This window comes from Lissotriton vulgaris, chromosome 10 (genome assembly GCF_964263255.1).
Source record: "Lissotriton vulgaris chromosome 10, aLisVul1.2, whole genome shotgun sequence".
Taxonomy (NCBI): Eukaryota; Metazoa; Chordata; class Amphibia; order Caudata; family Salamandridae; genus Lissotriton; species Lissotriton vulgaris.
The window spans coordinates 471,059,495-471,075,398 of NC_141698.1; positions in this window are offsets into that span (position 1 = coordinate 471,059,495).

Sequence of the window (15,904 nt, forward strand, 5' to 3'; positions counted from 1 at the left end):
CGTTGTACACATTTTGATTTCCAATTCACCCATCAAGCAGGTATTTCAATACCTCCAGGAAAGGTGCACTTTTCCACCCAGGTAAAACAACGTTGTTAAAAGAGTGAGGAGAAAACATAAGTAGCGCTTCACTGGCAAACACTGTAAAGTGGCGCTAATGTGTTTAGCTGGGAATACATCAATCTGGCCACCTTGCAACCACTCTGTCTTGCTTTAATTAGGTAGTTATTTATTTTTCATAGTTGGAATGTCTTATTTCTCTACATTCCGAGACTATACTTAGATTTTGAAAAATGTGAGTAAAACACAATGTTTCCAGCAAAATATTTTTGGGGGGATCCATTTCAAAGGGTAGCAGATAAACAAAAGGAGGAAAGAGAGGGTAATACCCGTTTCTTGAAGTCTAGGTTTTCACTACCTGATGAGAAGCGAGACAGAAAGAGAGGGAGGAGGGGGTGGGGGTTGCTGTGAGCAGCAGGAGAACTGGACACTGTCCTTGTCTTCTGTGGGCACGAAGGAAAAGACAGAGTCTTTTTCCTTCTCTGCCCATTCCGCCCGCCCACAAAAGCTGAGGCTTAACTATCGGCCTTGGCAATTTTTGGCCTCGGGGAGGCAGGGTTGGATTGGGATAAAAAATTGGCGGGCACCCCTAAAAAAAGTGGTCCACAATTGCAGTTTGCAAACCTTCATGCCGAAAAAAAAAAGGCATCCGTTTCGAGTAAGATTTGTTTTTAAATTGCAAAGTTAATAAAAACCTTTGTGTTTCTTGATCTCGGCCTTCATTCCATTGCTTCATTCCATTGCACAGTATTTAGGTTTAAAGCTTTTTATTAAGGCAAAAAATAGGAGGGAAGGGGACACAGAAGGGAGGGGTATGCACATTACAAACAAAAACATCAAAGCAAAAGTAATCAGAGCATGGTAATGGACAGTGGCAACCGCAGATAAAGTTCCGTTCAGAAAAGGCTGGACATGTTTGCCACTGTCGATGAAGCTGAAAAGCTAAAGAAAGGAAAAGCAAGAAACCGACTCTCCCTCCCCCCTTGAACCCTCCCCCCAACACCCCAACTCCCCCTAACCCCCACCCAACTTCCCCCCGTCCAGTGCTTAGGTCATTAATGCGTCCCGCTGCCCCACCCCACCCCCCCCCATGAGTCCCCGTCTCATATCTGTTTAGTTGGTTGGGTCTGCGGGAGGTGTTAGTCTCAGGAGTTTAAGGTACCTCGGACAGGTAAGTTCTCTAAATTCTGTGGTCAAGAGCGCATGAAAGGGTCACCACTACTCATCAAATTGCTCCACGTCCCCCGCCACCATAAGCGATAGTTTTTCAATGCCTAGGACATGCCAGAGTCTATGGAGCCAGCCCGTGATGGAGGGGACTGTGGTAGTGTGCCAATGTATCAATATGTTCTGGATCGCCGATCCCAATGCTATTGCTATTTGCCGACCTCTATGGGACTTCAGCGGGTACATTAGCCCATTCGGGAGGCCCAACAAAACATACGCCGGGAAACGGGGCAATTCTACCTTGTGGAACGGACCGTGCCCCTACCTCTATTGGGCGGTGGCTCAGTACCGATTCTTTGGGCTCCGTTGATGGTCCCACCGCGTCCCTGGCAACCCGGCATACTCCCCTTTCTCTTTCCATGCAGGAATCGAGTACGAGTGACAACAACCCGGAAGCAACTATCGCTGACCCCGGAAGTCCCGCCTACGATCCCGGACCGGAACACGGAAAAGGACGCCGCAGAGAAGGACCAGGGTTCTTGACGGCGGACTCGTGGCAGGAGACAGCAACCCAAGAACTGGAGGCGGTGGACGGAGATAGCGGAAGCCAAGGAGAAGTGAAGACCGGAGGCGAGGAGGAAGAGATCTGGAGCGAGGACTGGTGGAGTCCCCAGGAGGTGGCTGGAGAGCGGCCGCAACTCGGAGACGAGTTGCGGCGGGGCATGTGAGTACCCTGTCTCCTGAACTGCAGGTCGACTTGTATCATAGTGTATATAAGAAATCCCCTCACTGTATAGCACTCCTAGGAGCACTGTATATACGCGCACTTCCCGAGCCACTGTATATAGAGAATACCGCCACCGGACCCCTCACTACTTTCACCCTTTTCCTTTCCCGCTTGTATCCCCTTCCGTCTTCGACCCTCCCGAACCTTCCTCACTCTCTCCTCTGTCCCATCACAAACCGGGTGTTGGTGTCATCGGTCAGTACTCAACGTAGAGCACTAAACTGCCCTATTTTGTCTCTCTTTAACTCCGAGGGCCACCGGATCCTCAAGTCGGAGAGAAGAAGACGTACCACGCCAGCTCATCGCGGATCGCTCCTCCCTGACGACTACCTTCCAGGACCTTCCCTCTCCAATCCTTTGGTGCCTCTACCTCTGCAAACTCTATATCTGTGTGTGTTAATAAAAACAGCTAAAGACATAGCTCACTACATACGGCCTCCACGCCTGTTATTCCGGTCCGCCCATACCCAAAGCCCACAGGTGGTGTCAGAAGTGGGATACACCGGAAGCATGGAGGCTGCAGTAAAGAAGCTGGCCGAATCCCAGGAGCAGATGGGAAAGCTCATGGAACAATTCCTAAAGACTGCCGAAGAGGATCGTGGACAATTACACGATGTCCTGAAGGGTCAAGGTACGGCCCAAGACCAGGCCCTAGGAAAACTCACTGACGTGTTGGGACAACAGAGGCCCGTTACTTCCCTTCCGTCGGTGGTGCTTCAAAAGTATGTTCCAGGCGAAGACCCGGACTTTTTCTTTACAAACTTTGAACGCCTGGCCCACGCTGCTGCTTGGCCAGCCGACCGCTGGGGTCACTATTTGGGTCCTTTGCTTACTGGGGAGTTACAGGCGGCCTACCAGCAGGCCAACGTCCAGGGGCAGACCCCGTATGCTGATATAAAGACATGCATTCTGGAGCGGCTAGGAATCGACGATGAAACTTATAGGATACGCCTCAGACAAGTGAAGGAAGGGCCACAAGAAAACCCCAGAGCTCTTTCCTTCCGTATCCAGGATTTGGCTAATCGTTGGCTGAAACCCGCCACCTCCTCCAAGGACGATATTTTGGCTAAAATATATCTGGAGCAATTTTTGGCTTCCTTGCATCCCTCCACGCAGAAGTGGGTACGCCAGCACGCCCGCCTAACGCTAGATACGGCCGTGGAAATCGCCAGCGCTTTCAATCGTGCCCAGGAGACTCAGAGGATAAAGGAGGAGCACCCAACCCGAGGTCATCACCCCAATCACATCCGAGCCCAAAGACCTCCACTACCTAGAAAACCAGAACCAACTCCCCTATTTCCTTACCCCGTCCTACCACGACCACCGAACCCCGGACCCCAATGCTACCATTGTGGGGGTTATGGGCACATCGCCAGAGTTTGCCCCCAGAGAGAGGAACCCATGGAGGTGGGGCTGGTTAGGAATCTGGTATGTGACACCCCGGAGATGGAACCCCCTCGTTTTCACTGTCCGGTGAGAATAGACGGCCAACCATTACGCGCTCTGGCTGATTCCGGTTGCCGGCAAAGCGTGTTGTGCCCTCAGGAACTACCCACTCGCATAGGACCAGTGACCGGTACAGTTGCCATCCAGTGCGTACACGGCGACACCAAGACTTATCCCACTGCTAGGGTGCGGGTACAACATCATGCAGACCAAGGAAGCCTTCTGAACGTAGGCTTAGTACCCAATTTACCAGAACAAATAATACTGGGCAGTGACTATAGCGGACTTCCTCATCTCCTCCAGAAAACAACCGATTCCCTTGAGAAATGGTGGGCAGAAGCACCATTTCCCCAAACCAATAATGAAGCAAACCTACCAATCAAACCGTACAAAACTAAGAGCCAAAAGAAGAAGGAGAAAAGAAATCACACCACCGCGTATCCCGTTCAAGTGAACGACCATCCTTGGGAATCTGATAGGGAGTTCCGGGCGGCTCAACAAGAAGATCCCATGTTACAGAATGCCTGGAACCGGGCTCTGGACAATGACGACCCTCTTCAAGTAGGTCCCTACTTCTATAAGCGGAATGGACTATTATACAGGAAGGGCAGCCCTCAGCAAGCTTCGCAGTTGTTAATCCCTGGTCCCTTTCAGGAGAAAGTGTTATTCCTAGCCCACAGCCACCTACTAGGGGGACATTTTGGTGACGTAAAAACGGGACAATCCATCCTCAACCGGTTCTATTGGCCGGGGGTCTATCAGCAGATAAAACGATACTGTCAAGAATGTCCCGTGTGCCAGAAAAATAGCCGATATCGCCCTCCCCGGGTACCCCTCCAGCCTATGCCCCTCATAGACATTCCTTTTAGTCGGGTTGGCATGGATCTTATAGGTCCTCTGCTTCCTTCCAGAAGTGGGTGTCGATACGCCCTGGTTTTGGTAGACTATGCCACTCGTTTTCCAGAAGCAGTGGCCTTAAAACAGCCTACCACCCAGAACATTGCAAAAGCACTTATTTCAATATTTTCCCGAGTAGGTTTTCCCCGAGAGATCCTAACGGATCAAGGGAGCCCCTTTGTCTCCTCCCTTATGAAACAGGTATGTTCACAGCTTGGTGTAAAACAGATAAGGACCTCGGCTTATCACCCCCAGACCGATGGCCTAGTCGAACGATATAATGCCACCCTCAAGACTACGCTTAAGAAACTGCTGGCCCACGAAAGCAAAAGATGGGAAGAGATGCTGCCCCTAGCCTTGTTTGCAATCCGATGCAAGGTCCAAAGTAGTACAGGTTTCTCCCCCTACGAACTTTTATATGGGAGGGCTCCCCGAACCCTGTTGGACATGGCAAAAGAAGCCTGGGAGGCCGAACCTGATCGCACCAAACCCCTCCCAGAATATGTTGCTAACCTAAAAACCCACTTAGGACAAATACGAGAGATTGTGCGTCAGAACCTGTTAACAGCACAGGCCTCTCAAAAACGTCAATATGACAAGGGAACTAGGTCACGTTCATTCAACCCAGGTGATCTGGTACTTCTCCTTCTGCCATCCTCAGACCATAAACTGCTGGGTCAGTGGCAGGGCCCTTTTGAAGTCCTACGTCAGGTAACCCCTGTGACCTATGAAATTGAGTTGGATCCTCAACGAGGGGTTACCCAGATTTACCACATAAATCTTCTAAAACGATGGGAAGGACCCCGTCCTGTTCTGTCCGGTCGTGCTACGCCAACAGTCCTCCCTTATGAGGTCTGTTTTGATCCCGACTTACGGGAGCCCCAAAAAGAAGATCTACGTGCTGCCTTGACCTCCCTTCAGCAGGTGTTTTCCTCCTTACCAGGCCATACCTCGGTTATAGAACACTGTATCCGAACTGAACCTGGGAAAACCGTGAGACAACGGCCCTATCGAGTTCCAGAGGCTCGAAGGACGGTGATCAAGGAGGAGACCGACATGATGCTAAAAATGGGCATCATTGAGCCGTCCATCAGTCACTGGAATTCCCCTATTGTCTTGGTACCGAAGCCGGATGGCTCGGTACGATTTTGCATAGACTTCCGGGAGGTCAACAAAGTCTCCTGTTTTGATACATACCCGTTACCCCGGGTAGATGAAATGGTAGAACGCATAGGCAAGGCTAAGTTCATCAGTACCCTTGACCTCTGTAAAGGCTATTGGCAAATCCCCCTCCGTGCAGAGGACAAAAAGAAAACAGCCTTTTCAACCCCGGATGGCCTGTTTTAATTCAAAGTGATGCCCTTTGGCCTTCACGGTGCCCCCGCCACCTTTCAGAGGGCCATGAATCAGGTCCTCCAACCTCATTCCCAATACGCCGGGGCGTATCTGGATGACATTATCATCTATAGCGACACCTGGACCCAACATCTACAACACTTACAGAAAGTCATCTCCTCGCTGGGAAGCCATGGCTTTACCATCAATCCTTCCAAGACCACACTGGCAGCACAAACCGTAAAATATCTGGGTTTCCTCCTGGGCGAGGGTGTCATCAGACCCCAAAACAAAAAAATAGATGCCATACAGTCCATCCCCTTCCCACAAACACGGAAAGAATTAAGGGCTTTTCTGGGCCTCCTGGGTTACTACATAGATGCCATACAGTCCATCCCCTTCCCACAAACACGGAAAGAATTAAGGGCTTTTCTGGGCCTCCTGGGTTACTACAGGAGGTTCATTCCCCGTTTCTCCCAAACAGCTGCTCCCTTAACCGATCTCCTCAAGAAGTCCACAAAAGCCGAGGAGGCCCTCTCCCATCCAACCCCGGAGTTGCTACATGCCTTCAGCCAACTGAAGCAGTCTCTGGTTTCCGAACCCGTTCTAATCAGTCCCGACTACACCAAGGCGTTTATCCTTCAAACGGATGCTTCAGACCAAGGTATAGGGGCCGTACTATCCCAGAAAGACCGGGACGGTAATGAGAGACCAATCCTCTACCTAAGCCGAAAACTCTTTCCCCGGGAGCGGAATTATGCAGTAATCGAAAAGGAGGCCTTGGCTATCAAATGGGCCGTAGAAAGCCTTCGTTATTACCTGGATGGTCGCGAATTCATCTTATATACGGACCATGCGCCATTAGAATGGATGGCCAGAAACAAAGGACACAATGACCGTGTTCTGCGATGGTTCCTTACTCTTCAGCCCTACAGATTTAAAACGCTACACAGAAAAGGGGTGGAGCAGGGAAATGCCGACTACTTGTCTCGTTACCCACCCCCAACAAACTCTAGTAGAAAGATGGCTAGGGGAAAGGGATGTGGAACGGACCGTGCCCCTACCTCTATTGGGCGGTGCCTCAGTACCGATTCTTTGGGCTCCGTTGATGGTCCCACCGCGTCCCTGGCAACCCGGCATACTCCCCTTTCTCTTTCCATGCAGGAATCGAGTACGAGTGACAACAACCCGGAAGCAACTATCGCTGACCCCGGAAGTCCCGCCTACGATCCCGGACCGGAACACGGAAAAGGACGCCGCAAAGAAGGACCAGGGTTCTTGACGGCGGACTCGTGGCAGGAGACAGCAACCCAAGAACTGGAGGCGGTGGACGGAGATAGCGGAAGCCAAGGAGAAGTGAAGACCGGAGGCGAGGAGGAAGAGATCTGGAGCGAGGACTGGTGGAGTCCCCAGGAGGTGGCTGGAGAGCGGCCGCAACTCGGAGAAGAGTTGCGGCGGGGCATGTGAGTACCCTGTCTCCTGAACTGCAGGTCGACTTGTATCATAGTGTATATAAGAAATCCCCTCACTGTATAGCACTCCTAGGAGCACTGTATATACGCGCACTTCCCGAGCCACTGTATATAGAGAATACCGCCACCGGACCCCTCACTACTTTCACCCTTTTCCTTTCCCGCTTGTATCCCCTTCCGTCTTCGACCCTCCCGAACCCTCCTCACTCTCTCCTCTGTCCCATCACAAACCGGGTGTTGGTGTCATCGGTCATTACTCAACGTAGAGCACTAAACTGCCCTATTTTGTCTCTCTTTAACTCCGAGGGCCACCGGATCCTCAAGTCGGAGAGAAGAAGACGTACCACGCCAGCTCATCGCGGATCGCTCCTCCCTAACGACTACCTTCCAGGACCTTCCCTCTCCAATCCTTTGGTGCCTCTACCTCTGCAAACTCTATATCTGTGTGTGTTAATAAAAACAGCTAAAGACATAGCTCACTACATACGGCCTCCACGCCTGTTATTCCGGTCCGCCCATACCCAAAGCCCACATACCTCAAAGTGAGTGTCTATCTCGTCAATAATCTCCGTCCAGTATTCCCTCAACAAGGGGCAGTCCCAAAGCACATGCGTAAGATTCCCCGTCTGCCCACATTCCCTCCAACAAGCCTTCCCAATATTCCTATTCATTTCATGTAGTCTCTCCGGGGTATAATACCAATATGTAGACACCTTTGTGAATGTTTCTGTGAGTCCTGTGTGGTATGCCGAGTATCTTGCGCGGTATGCAATCTGATCCCATTCCTTACGACTGAGCGTCCTCCCCAGCTCTCTATTGCAGCGTTCCCTGCCAGGGTTATAAAAGTGAAATGGGGGGGTTGTAGGAATTTATAGAGGTCCGTGATCAGTTTGGCGTCAGAGGTGCGAGTTATTAACCACCTCTCGTACGGCTTCATCTGGCGATCTGCTGTGTCTCGTACCTGCGGCTGAAGCGCCCAATGCCTAACCTGCATGTACCTTAACCTCTCTGCCTCAGTTAGTTGGAATTCCTGCTTCAGGTGCTGAAAGGGGACCACCCCATCCGAGTCATACATCTGGAAGAGCGCACGGCAACCCGCTGCCTTCCAGTGCATGAATGCGCCCGGTTCTAGACCTGGGGAGAAATCAGGGTTCTCTGCTATCGGCGTGAAAAGCGAGGGGAATGTGGTGAGGTCGTGAACTTCATTAACAGAGTCCCACACTCTCAAGGGGACTCGCGTGACACAGGAAGCGTATAGGTTGGGGAGGCGGTGGATCCGCCGCAAGAATGAAACCTCCTGTAAAGGACGCCCCACCACCGCCTGGTCCTGAAAGAGCCAATGCTTGCCAGATTCCCATTTGCTCCATTCCACAAAGTAGCGCAACTGCGCTGCCTGAAAGTATTTCCGGAGATCTGGGATGCCAAGGCCTCCCGCCTCCGGGGCCAGTGTGGAGAAAACCTTCTTCATTCTCGGCTTGCGACCCTGCCAGATGAAACGTGCAATATCTGCTTGCGTCTGTCTGATCCATCCCGTAGGCGGTCAGAGCGGCAAGACCCGAAAGAGATACAAGATCTGGGGCAAGACCGTCATCTTACCCGCAGCTATTCTTCCAAGCCAGGACAACATTCCTTTACCCCAGCGGGCCAACTCTTCCTTGATTTTCCTGCCCAGAGATGCGTAATTGGCCGCCACCATTGCTGGTAACGTCGGTGCTAACAGAATCCCCAGGTAAGGTACCAGGGATGATGACCACTGCATAGGAAAAAGCCTCTGCAGGTCTCGTCTTGTATAGGCTGCCAGGGACACATCCAGGGCCGCTGACTTGCCCATGTTCATCTTGAAGCCCGCCACTTTCGAGAAATCATCCAGTTCCTTAATGCATGCCGGGAGGGCCCGCATCGGATCATCCAGGGTCAATAGGACATCGTCCGCATAGAGACTAACCGTATGGACATATCGCCCCATCTTAACCCCTATCGCATCCGGGTTCTGGCGAATCCTCTGGGCAAACAGCTCCATGTATAGGGCAAAGAGAAGTGGGGAAAGCGGGCACCCTTGTCTAGTACCCCTTTCTATCTCGAAGCTGTGGGAGCTGCAGCCATTAACTCTAACTGTAGCCGATGGGGACTTGTAACAATTAAAAATCATCGAACAGAACTTCTCTCCGATACCCATCTTCCGGAGCACCTGTTCAAGATAGGGCCAATGAACGCGATCAAATGCTTTCTCCGCGACCACCGCCAGCAGCATTATTTTTCCTGGAATCCATGAGGCCTTCTCCAAGACGTGTACCACTCTCTTGGTATTATCGACTGTTTGTCGACCTGGGACAAATCCAGCCTGATCAGCCTCCACCAGGCCCGGCAGATGTAAAGCCAGTCTGGACACCAGAATCCCTGTATATAGCTTTAGGTCAACATTCAGGAGGGGTATTGGCCTGTACGAGCCACAGAGGGTCCGGTCCTTCCCTGGTTTCGGAATTACCGAGACCGTTGCTCTTAATAGGTCCGGCGGAATGGCTCCCGGTGCAGAGAAGGAGTTGAATAGGCGGGCAAGGATAGGTGCCACAACCGGGCAAAAGGTCTTATAAAACAAGGACGTATAACCGTCCGGGCCCGGGGCCTTCCCATGCTTGAGCCTGGAGATGGCGGCTATCACCTCCTCTACGTGAATACTACGTTCCAGGTGCTCCGCCTGCGCTGGGTCCAGGGCCGGGAGGGCCACCGACTCCAGGTAGTCCGCTGTATCTTGCAGCAAAGGGGGTTCTCGTGTGTAGAGGTCTTCATAGAACCTATGGAACACCTCCGCTACCGCTGCGTCGTCAGAGACCGCCACCCCATCAGAATCCAACAGTTCCTTAACCAGGTTACGCGGATGCGCCACACGAAGCCTATTCGCCAGGAGGTTGCCACACCTGTCCCCTCCCGTGTAAAACACGCGTTTCAGGCGCAGCGCCGCGTATTCCGCCCTGTCCATATCTAACGCTGATAAGAGTTTCCTAGCAGCCTTCAGCTGTTTCCATATCCTAGGGGCCCCCGTACGGCGATGTACATGCTCCAGTTCTCTAACTTTGGAAGTCAACTCCTCCCTCTTGCGCTGTCTCTCCCTGTTCTCTGCCGAGGAGATAGAGATAAACTCCCCTCTCAGGACCGCCTTCAGCGCCGCCCACTGTGTCGCTAGCGAGGTGTCTGGGTTATTGTTATGTGTTTGGTACTCCTGGATCGACTCCTCAATGTGTTTCACAACAGTTTTTTATGTAAGAGAGTGTCCCTAAGACGCCAGACACCGCGGGAGGGGGAGACCGGTGGGAGCACAAATGTACCCGCGACCGGCGCGTGATCTGATAATGAGAGGACCCCTATGTCCGCCGTCTTAGCAGAGGCACACATCGGTCCGCTGACCAACAAGTGGTCCAACCTCGCATATGTCCGGTGTGCATGTGAATAATAAGAATAGTCTCTATCCGTGGGGTGCAGTGGCGCCAAAGGTCATGCAGGTCCAGATCAGCGAGCCGAGCCTTTCCTGCCTGTGAAAGTTCCCCAGTTTGCGGGTGTCTCTGCGCGGATCTATCAAGTGCGGAATCAAAAACCATGTTCAAATCCCCCCCTAGAATGATATGTCTGTCCGGGGAGGCAGTCACGTCTACCAGCGCCGAGTCTAGAAAGCGCTCCTGGTGGTCATTCGGGCTATACAAAGAGCCAATAGTAAATGTCACATCCCCCAGCTTGAGGCGGTACGCCAACAGCCTCCCCTTCTGTTCTGCGAATTTGTACAGCACCTCCCCCCTGAAGGAACTTGCTATCAATATGGCCACCCCCGCTTTCTTAGAGGTAGTGGAAGAGAAGAACTGTGTGGGAAACTTGCGAGAACGCAGCCTATGACAGTCTTGTGTTAACAAGTGGGTTTCCTGCAGGAGACAAATGTCCGCTTGTGTCCCCTCCAACAAAGACAAGATTGCCCTCCTTTTAACTGGATTGTTCAATCCCTTAACATTAAGGGTCACTACTTTAAGTATCGCCATATTCGTGAAGGCCAGTGTGCGCTAAGCAGCGGGCACCCAATAGGGGAGGGTAGGGCACGGGACGGCAGCGCAGGGGTGCTAAAGTGAAATAATGCAAAAGTATGTAAGGCACTGGACGATTTCCCCCCTTCCCCCCAACTTTCCCCGAACCAACCCCATGGCAACTGGCCAACCCCCCACCCAAACTCGAACAACCCAATGTCCTTGTCATGTCCCAGAACGGACAAGTCCGTGGAAAGTACTTAAAGTGGACGTCCGGCCACTCGTTCTTCCCGCCTCCCCTCCAACCCCCCTCCAGCCCCAAACCAGCTGTCATCAGAAGCTATGTCCTTCTCCCCCCGCAGCGTTTCTACGCCATCAAGGCTACTCAGTTCGTGGCAGCAGAGTCCCTGGCCGCCTCTCTTAACGTGTTGGCCATTTCCGCTCTGATGGTAGGTGAATCCGGCCTCCCAGCGCTAGCCACGATCTCCTTCTCGCCGTTCGCCGTCGTCCTCCTCGCTCTGAGCGTCTCCGCCCCGGCGTCGCTTCGACCTCCTCCATAGCTGTGAGACCCAGGACCCCACAGACGTCCTGCAAGGAGCGCAATTGGTGCATCACGCCGTTCCAGCGAAATATAAGGCGGAAGGGATGCCCCCAAGAATATGGTGTTTCATGCTCCCTCAGAAAGTCCGTCGCAATCTTGAAGGGCCTGCGTTTTTGCAACGTGATGGCAGACAAGTCTTGAAACAGCGCGACGGGGCGTCCTCGGAAGGTTAGCGGTTGCGTCTTGCGGGCCTCCGCCATTATGCGCTCCTTTACGAGGAAATCAGGAAGGTAGGCCAAAATGTCCGGTGGAGGCGTCGTTGATTGTCGCTGACGGCCGACCCTGTGGGCCCTATCAATTCGGATTTGGAAGTCCGCTGGCTCACCCAGGATCTCCCTGCACATGTCCCTCAGGTAGCCAGCAACATCAGCACCCATATTCAGCGGACGGGACTCCCCGGACCCGTATGTTATTCCGTCTCGACCTGTACTCCAGGTCTTCATTATGCGCTTGGAGGTCCACATGCTGTTCCCTGAGGCGGAGTACCTCCTGTTGCAGGTGGAAAATCTCCTCATCCCTCCGGTGGGCCGCCGTCTCCACCGTTTTCCATCCGCTCACCAAGGCCCTTCACTTCACTGCGAACCTCGCGCACCTCGCTGGCCACTTCCTGCTGTAGTGTCTGAAAGTCCTCTTTGAGCGAACTAAACAGGGCCTCCATGAAAGATCTTGTGACCGGGGGTTCCCCCCCAGCCGGTTCTCCTGAGTTTCTGGAAGAGCTCGGGGACCGCTGTGCTCTATCACGCTGGTGCTTGGCCCTGCTGAGCATGTCCGGGAGTGTGCGATCCCCTTTCTTCACGTTCCGGCCGCTCGCCATTTGCACACCGTGGACCACAGCACACCGCCCAATGGAAGAGGGAATTCAAGACTGCCAACAGCAGGTCCCGGCGTCACTGGGTCTCCACTTGTGGGCCAGATGCGGTCGAGGTGAGATTCCGATATAGCAGGGCCGTCGATTGTTCCGTACCCTCGAGAACAAAATGGCGGCCGGGCGCCACTGTATAGACCCTCCTTCATCTCTAACGAATGTCCAGACCGCCGGCCAGTTCCGGGGTTGTAGCAGTGAGCCCGCTCAGAGACCTCCCGGTCCGTGGCACCGCCAACCGAACTGCACCTTTGCTGGACGCTCGGCCTGGGGCCGGGGGGGCGCGTAGTAGCCTAGGCCGCCACCTCAGGGGCTCGTCTCCGTCGCCTTCTAGGGGACAAAATGGCCGCTAGGCGTCTCCGAGAAGACCTTCCGACTCCAATGGCCACTGCCCGAGTTGCATACAGTCTCAGGGCTACAACAATGAGTCCCCTCTGGGGCTTCCCGATCCGTAGGAGGGCCGATTGTCCTGCCCCCCCGTTCCGTACTTCTCCCCAAACTTCAGTCGGGACCGGGGAACGCGTGGCGTACCAGGCCGCAGCCGCGGTCTCGAGTGTCGCTATTCCCAGTCAGCGACCGTTCTTCCCCGCGGCGTCCCTCGCGGGCTGTTCATCCGGCTCACCAGCTTCAAAGGCACAGACCGCTGCAAAGTGGCAAACAGACGCCACGCTGTTCAGCCGAAGCCCCCGTACCGGGGCTCGTCGCAGGACCCCGCTTCTGGCAACTCGCGCCGCCTTGGCTCAGTGGTGCTCCGCAGTCAGTTCGCCATCGCTCAAGTAGTCTTTTACAACGGCACTTGGGACCTAATTTTAACACCCGTGCATGCACCAAAGTCTCCGCCACCCGTCCCACGGCCGCTGAGCTTTAGCGGGGGGAGAGAAGCTGCCGAAAAAGGGCTCGGGCCTAGCCGGGCCGGAGGAGCTGCGGGAAGAAGCGTCCGCTCACCCCGCCATCTTGGCCACGCCCCCCCCATTGCACAGTATATAAATTAAACTCCTAACCTCAATGGGAGAAAACTGGCAGCAGGCACCAGAGGCTTGTCTGTCTGATGGACATGAGGATTGTCTGCGGGATCCTTGTGACCTGCTGTGGGGGACAAAAGACACTGCTCCAAAGACACACCTCTCTCAAAGGCTCACTGACACCTTCTGTGGGCCCAGGATGGAGAGAGGTGCACTACATGATGCAAGTCTTCCTGATGCAGTATTGCCATTCCACAAGTAACAATGAATGGCCTGCTCAAATTACCCTGACGCTGGAAAAAGATTGGAAAATTGAACCCAGTTATACAAAGTTGCTTGAGCCACAGGACTAAGAAAATCGGTCACACGCTTGCCTTTGTCACAGGCCCCTAGGGCAGAATTGCCCGCCCTGCAATCCGACCCTCCTGGGAGGCATGTTTAAAATAAGAAAGTAGGGGAACGGAATTGGTGAAATTAGAGAAGTAAGGGCACGCCGATCCCTGCCGATCCCGCCCACTTCTACCACTGCATCCCGCCGCCTGTCGTTCCTGTCTTCCGCGTCTCACAAATCCCCTCCAGTCCTCACGGTATCCTTGTTCATGAGTGAGGTGAGGACCCCTTTAGAGGTGCGCGAGCACAGGTGGTCTGACTGACCAACTGAGGGAGGGTGGGGGGGCAGGTGTCACAAGATGAGTATTCCAGGGGCGCGGCCTATCCAGATCGGCCCAGGTGAACCTGTCCTGGTACTACCTGATTGGACGGGTGCTGGTTGCAGGTGTACCCTGCCACGCCCCAAGGATCCAGGGTGCTCCCCCCTCTCTTATTACACCCCCACCTGCAGCAGTCCAGCAGTTGGAGCTGCTCTGCCATCTCTACTCCTGAGAGACGCCTTGTCTGAGGAGCTTCACCCACACCTGGCAGGTGCCCCCCACCCCGCAGCCCTGCTCCCACCCTTGGCAGATGCCCCCACTCTGAGGATGTTCTACCATACCTGGCAGGTGCCCCTACCCCGCAGCCCTGCTACCACCCTTGGTAGATGCCCCCACTCTGAGGACGTTCTCCCACACCTGACAGGTGCCCCCCTCTTAGGAGCTCTTAGCTGGCACCCGCACCCCTAGGTGGTACTCCGGCAATTCGTCGCACAGCGCCCCGTGCGCCACTTCTAGGAGCTCCACAACTGCCCCCACAAGTGCCCCTCACTTTAAAGAGCTCCCACTCTGCATGACAATGCCCCAGCCCATCCTGCGCCTGAGATGATTCTGTACGGCAGCCGCTATGGGGACAGACGCAGTGGCTTCAGCAGCAGCTTCCAGGGCTCCCTGTCCCTGTCCAGCTGCCCCTAGTCCAGCGGCGGGTGGTGGGCTACCAGCGGTCCACCAGCGCGCTGACCCTGGAATGGGCCGGGGCTCACCCGGGCCACACCAGGCTTCCTGTTCTTGTCCATGCCCACCCTGGAGATTAACCCCCAGCTGCACCAGATCCGCTCCATGGAGAAGGAGCAGATTAAAGGTCTCAACAACCAGTTTGTCTCCTTCATCAACAAGGTAAGCCCTGGCTGTGGGGCTGGAGGGGAGTCAGTCACATGTACATCTAGCACCTCGGAGAGGCCAGTAGGACTGGGGTCGATCAGGCCACCTTTAAATCTGGGGACGCAGAAAGGCCGGTAAGGCTGGGGTTCGGTCGGTTACATGTGAACTTCCTGCATCAGGAATAACAGTAGGGCTCAGTAGTTAGTAACATGCGCGTCTGGCATCTTTACAAGGCAAGCAGGGTTGTGTATTATTAGTCACTTATAACCAGGGCGACTGGCAAAATGAGGTAGGGGAGAGGCACAAATTATGCAGCAGATTTGAGTAAATTATGTGGCGCAATGTGGCAAATTTTGTGAAAGTATTACTTCATTATTCCATCATTTTTACACTGCCTTGGTATTGTTTGCACCTCATTAGTACCAGTTTGACCCCCTGATGCAGCAATAAGCAACAGATAGGTGACAGTAAACCTTTGCATCAGGCCTTCCACTTTCCGGCAACACGTGAGACGTGTTGCTGCTTTTTCCGTAACTTTTGGATTGTTTGAGATAGACACTTTTGTTGGTTAAAATAAGCTGATTATGGAGCAGGCGATGAATTGTGTGGCAAATGCAGCAAATATACAAGTATGCGAAAACACCACAGCCGCACAATCCCATATTTTCAGTGGCCCTTCTAATAACTGACGGGGGCACATGACATCCGAGACCTAGGCATAGCTTAGACACAAGCAGTCCTGTGTCTTGTTGGATTCAGCCATTCATTCTTCTGAGGCCAAT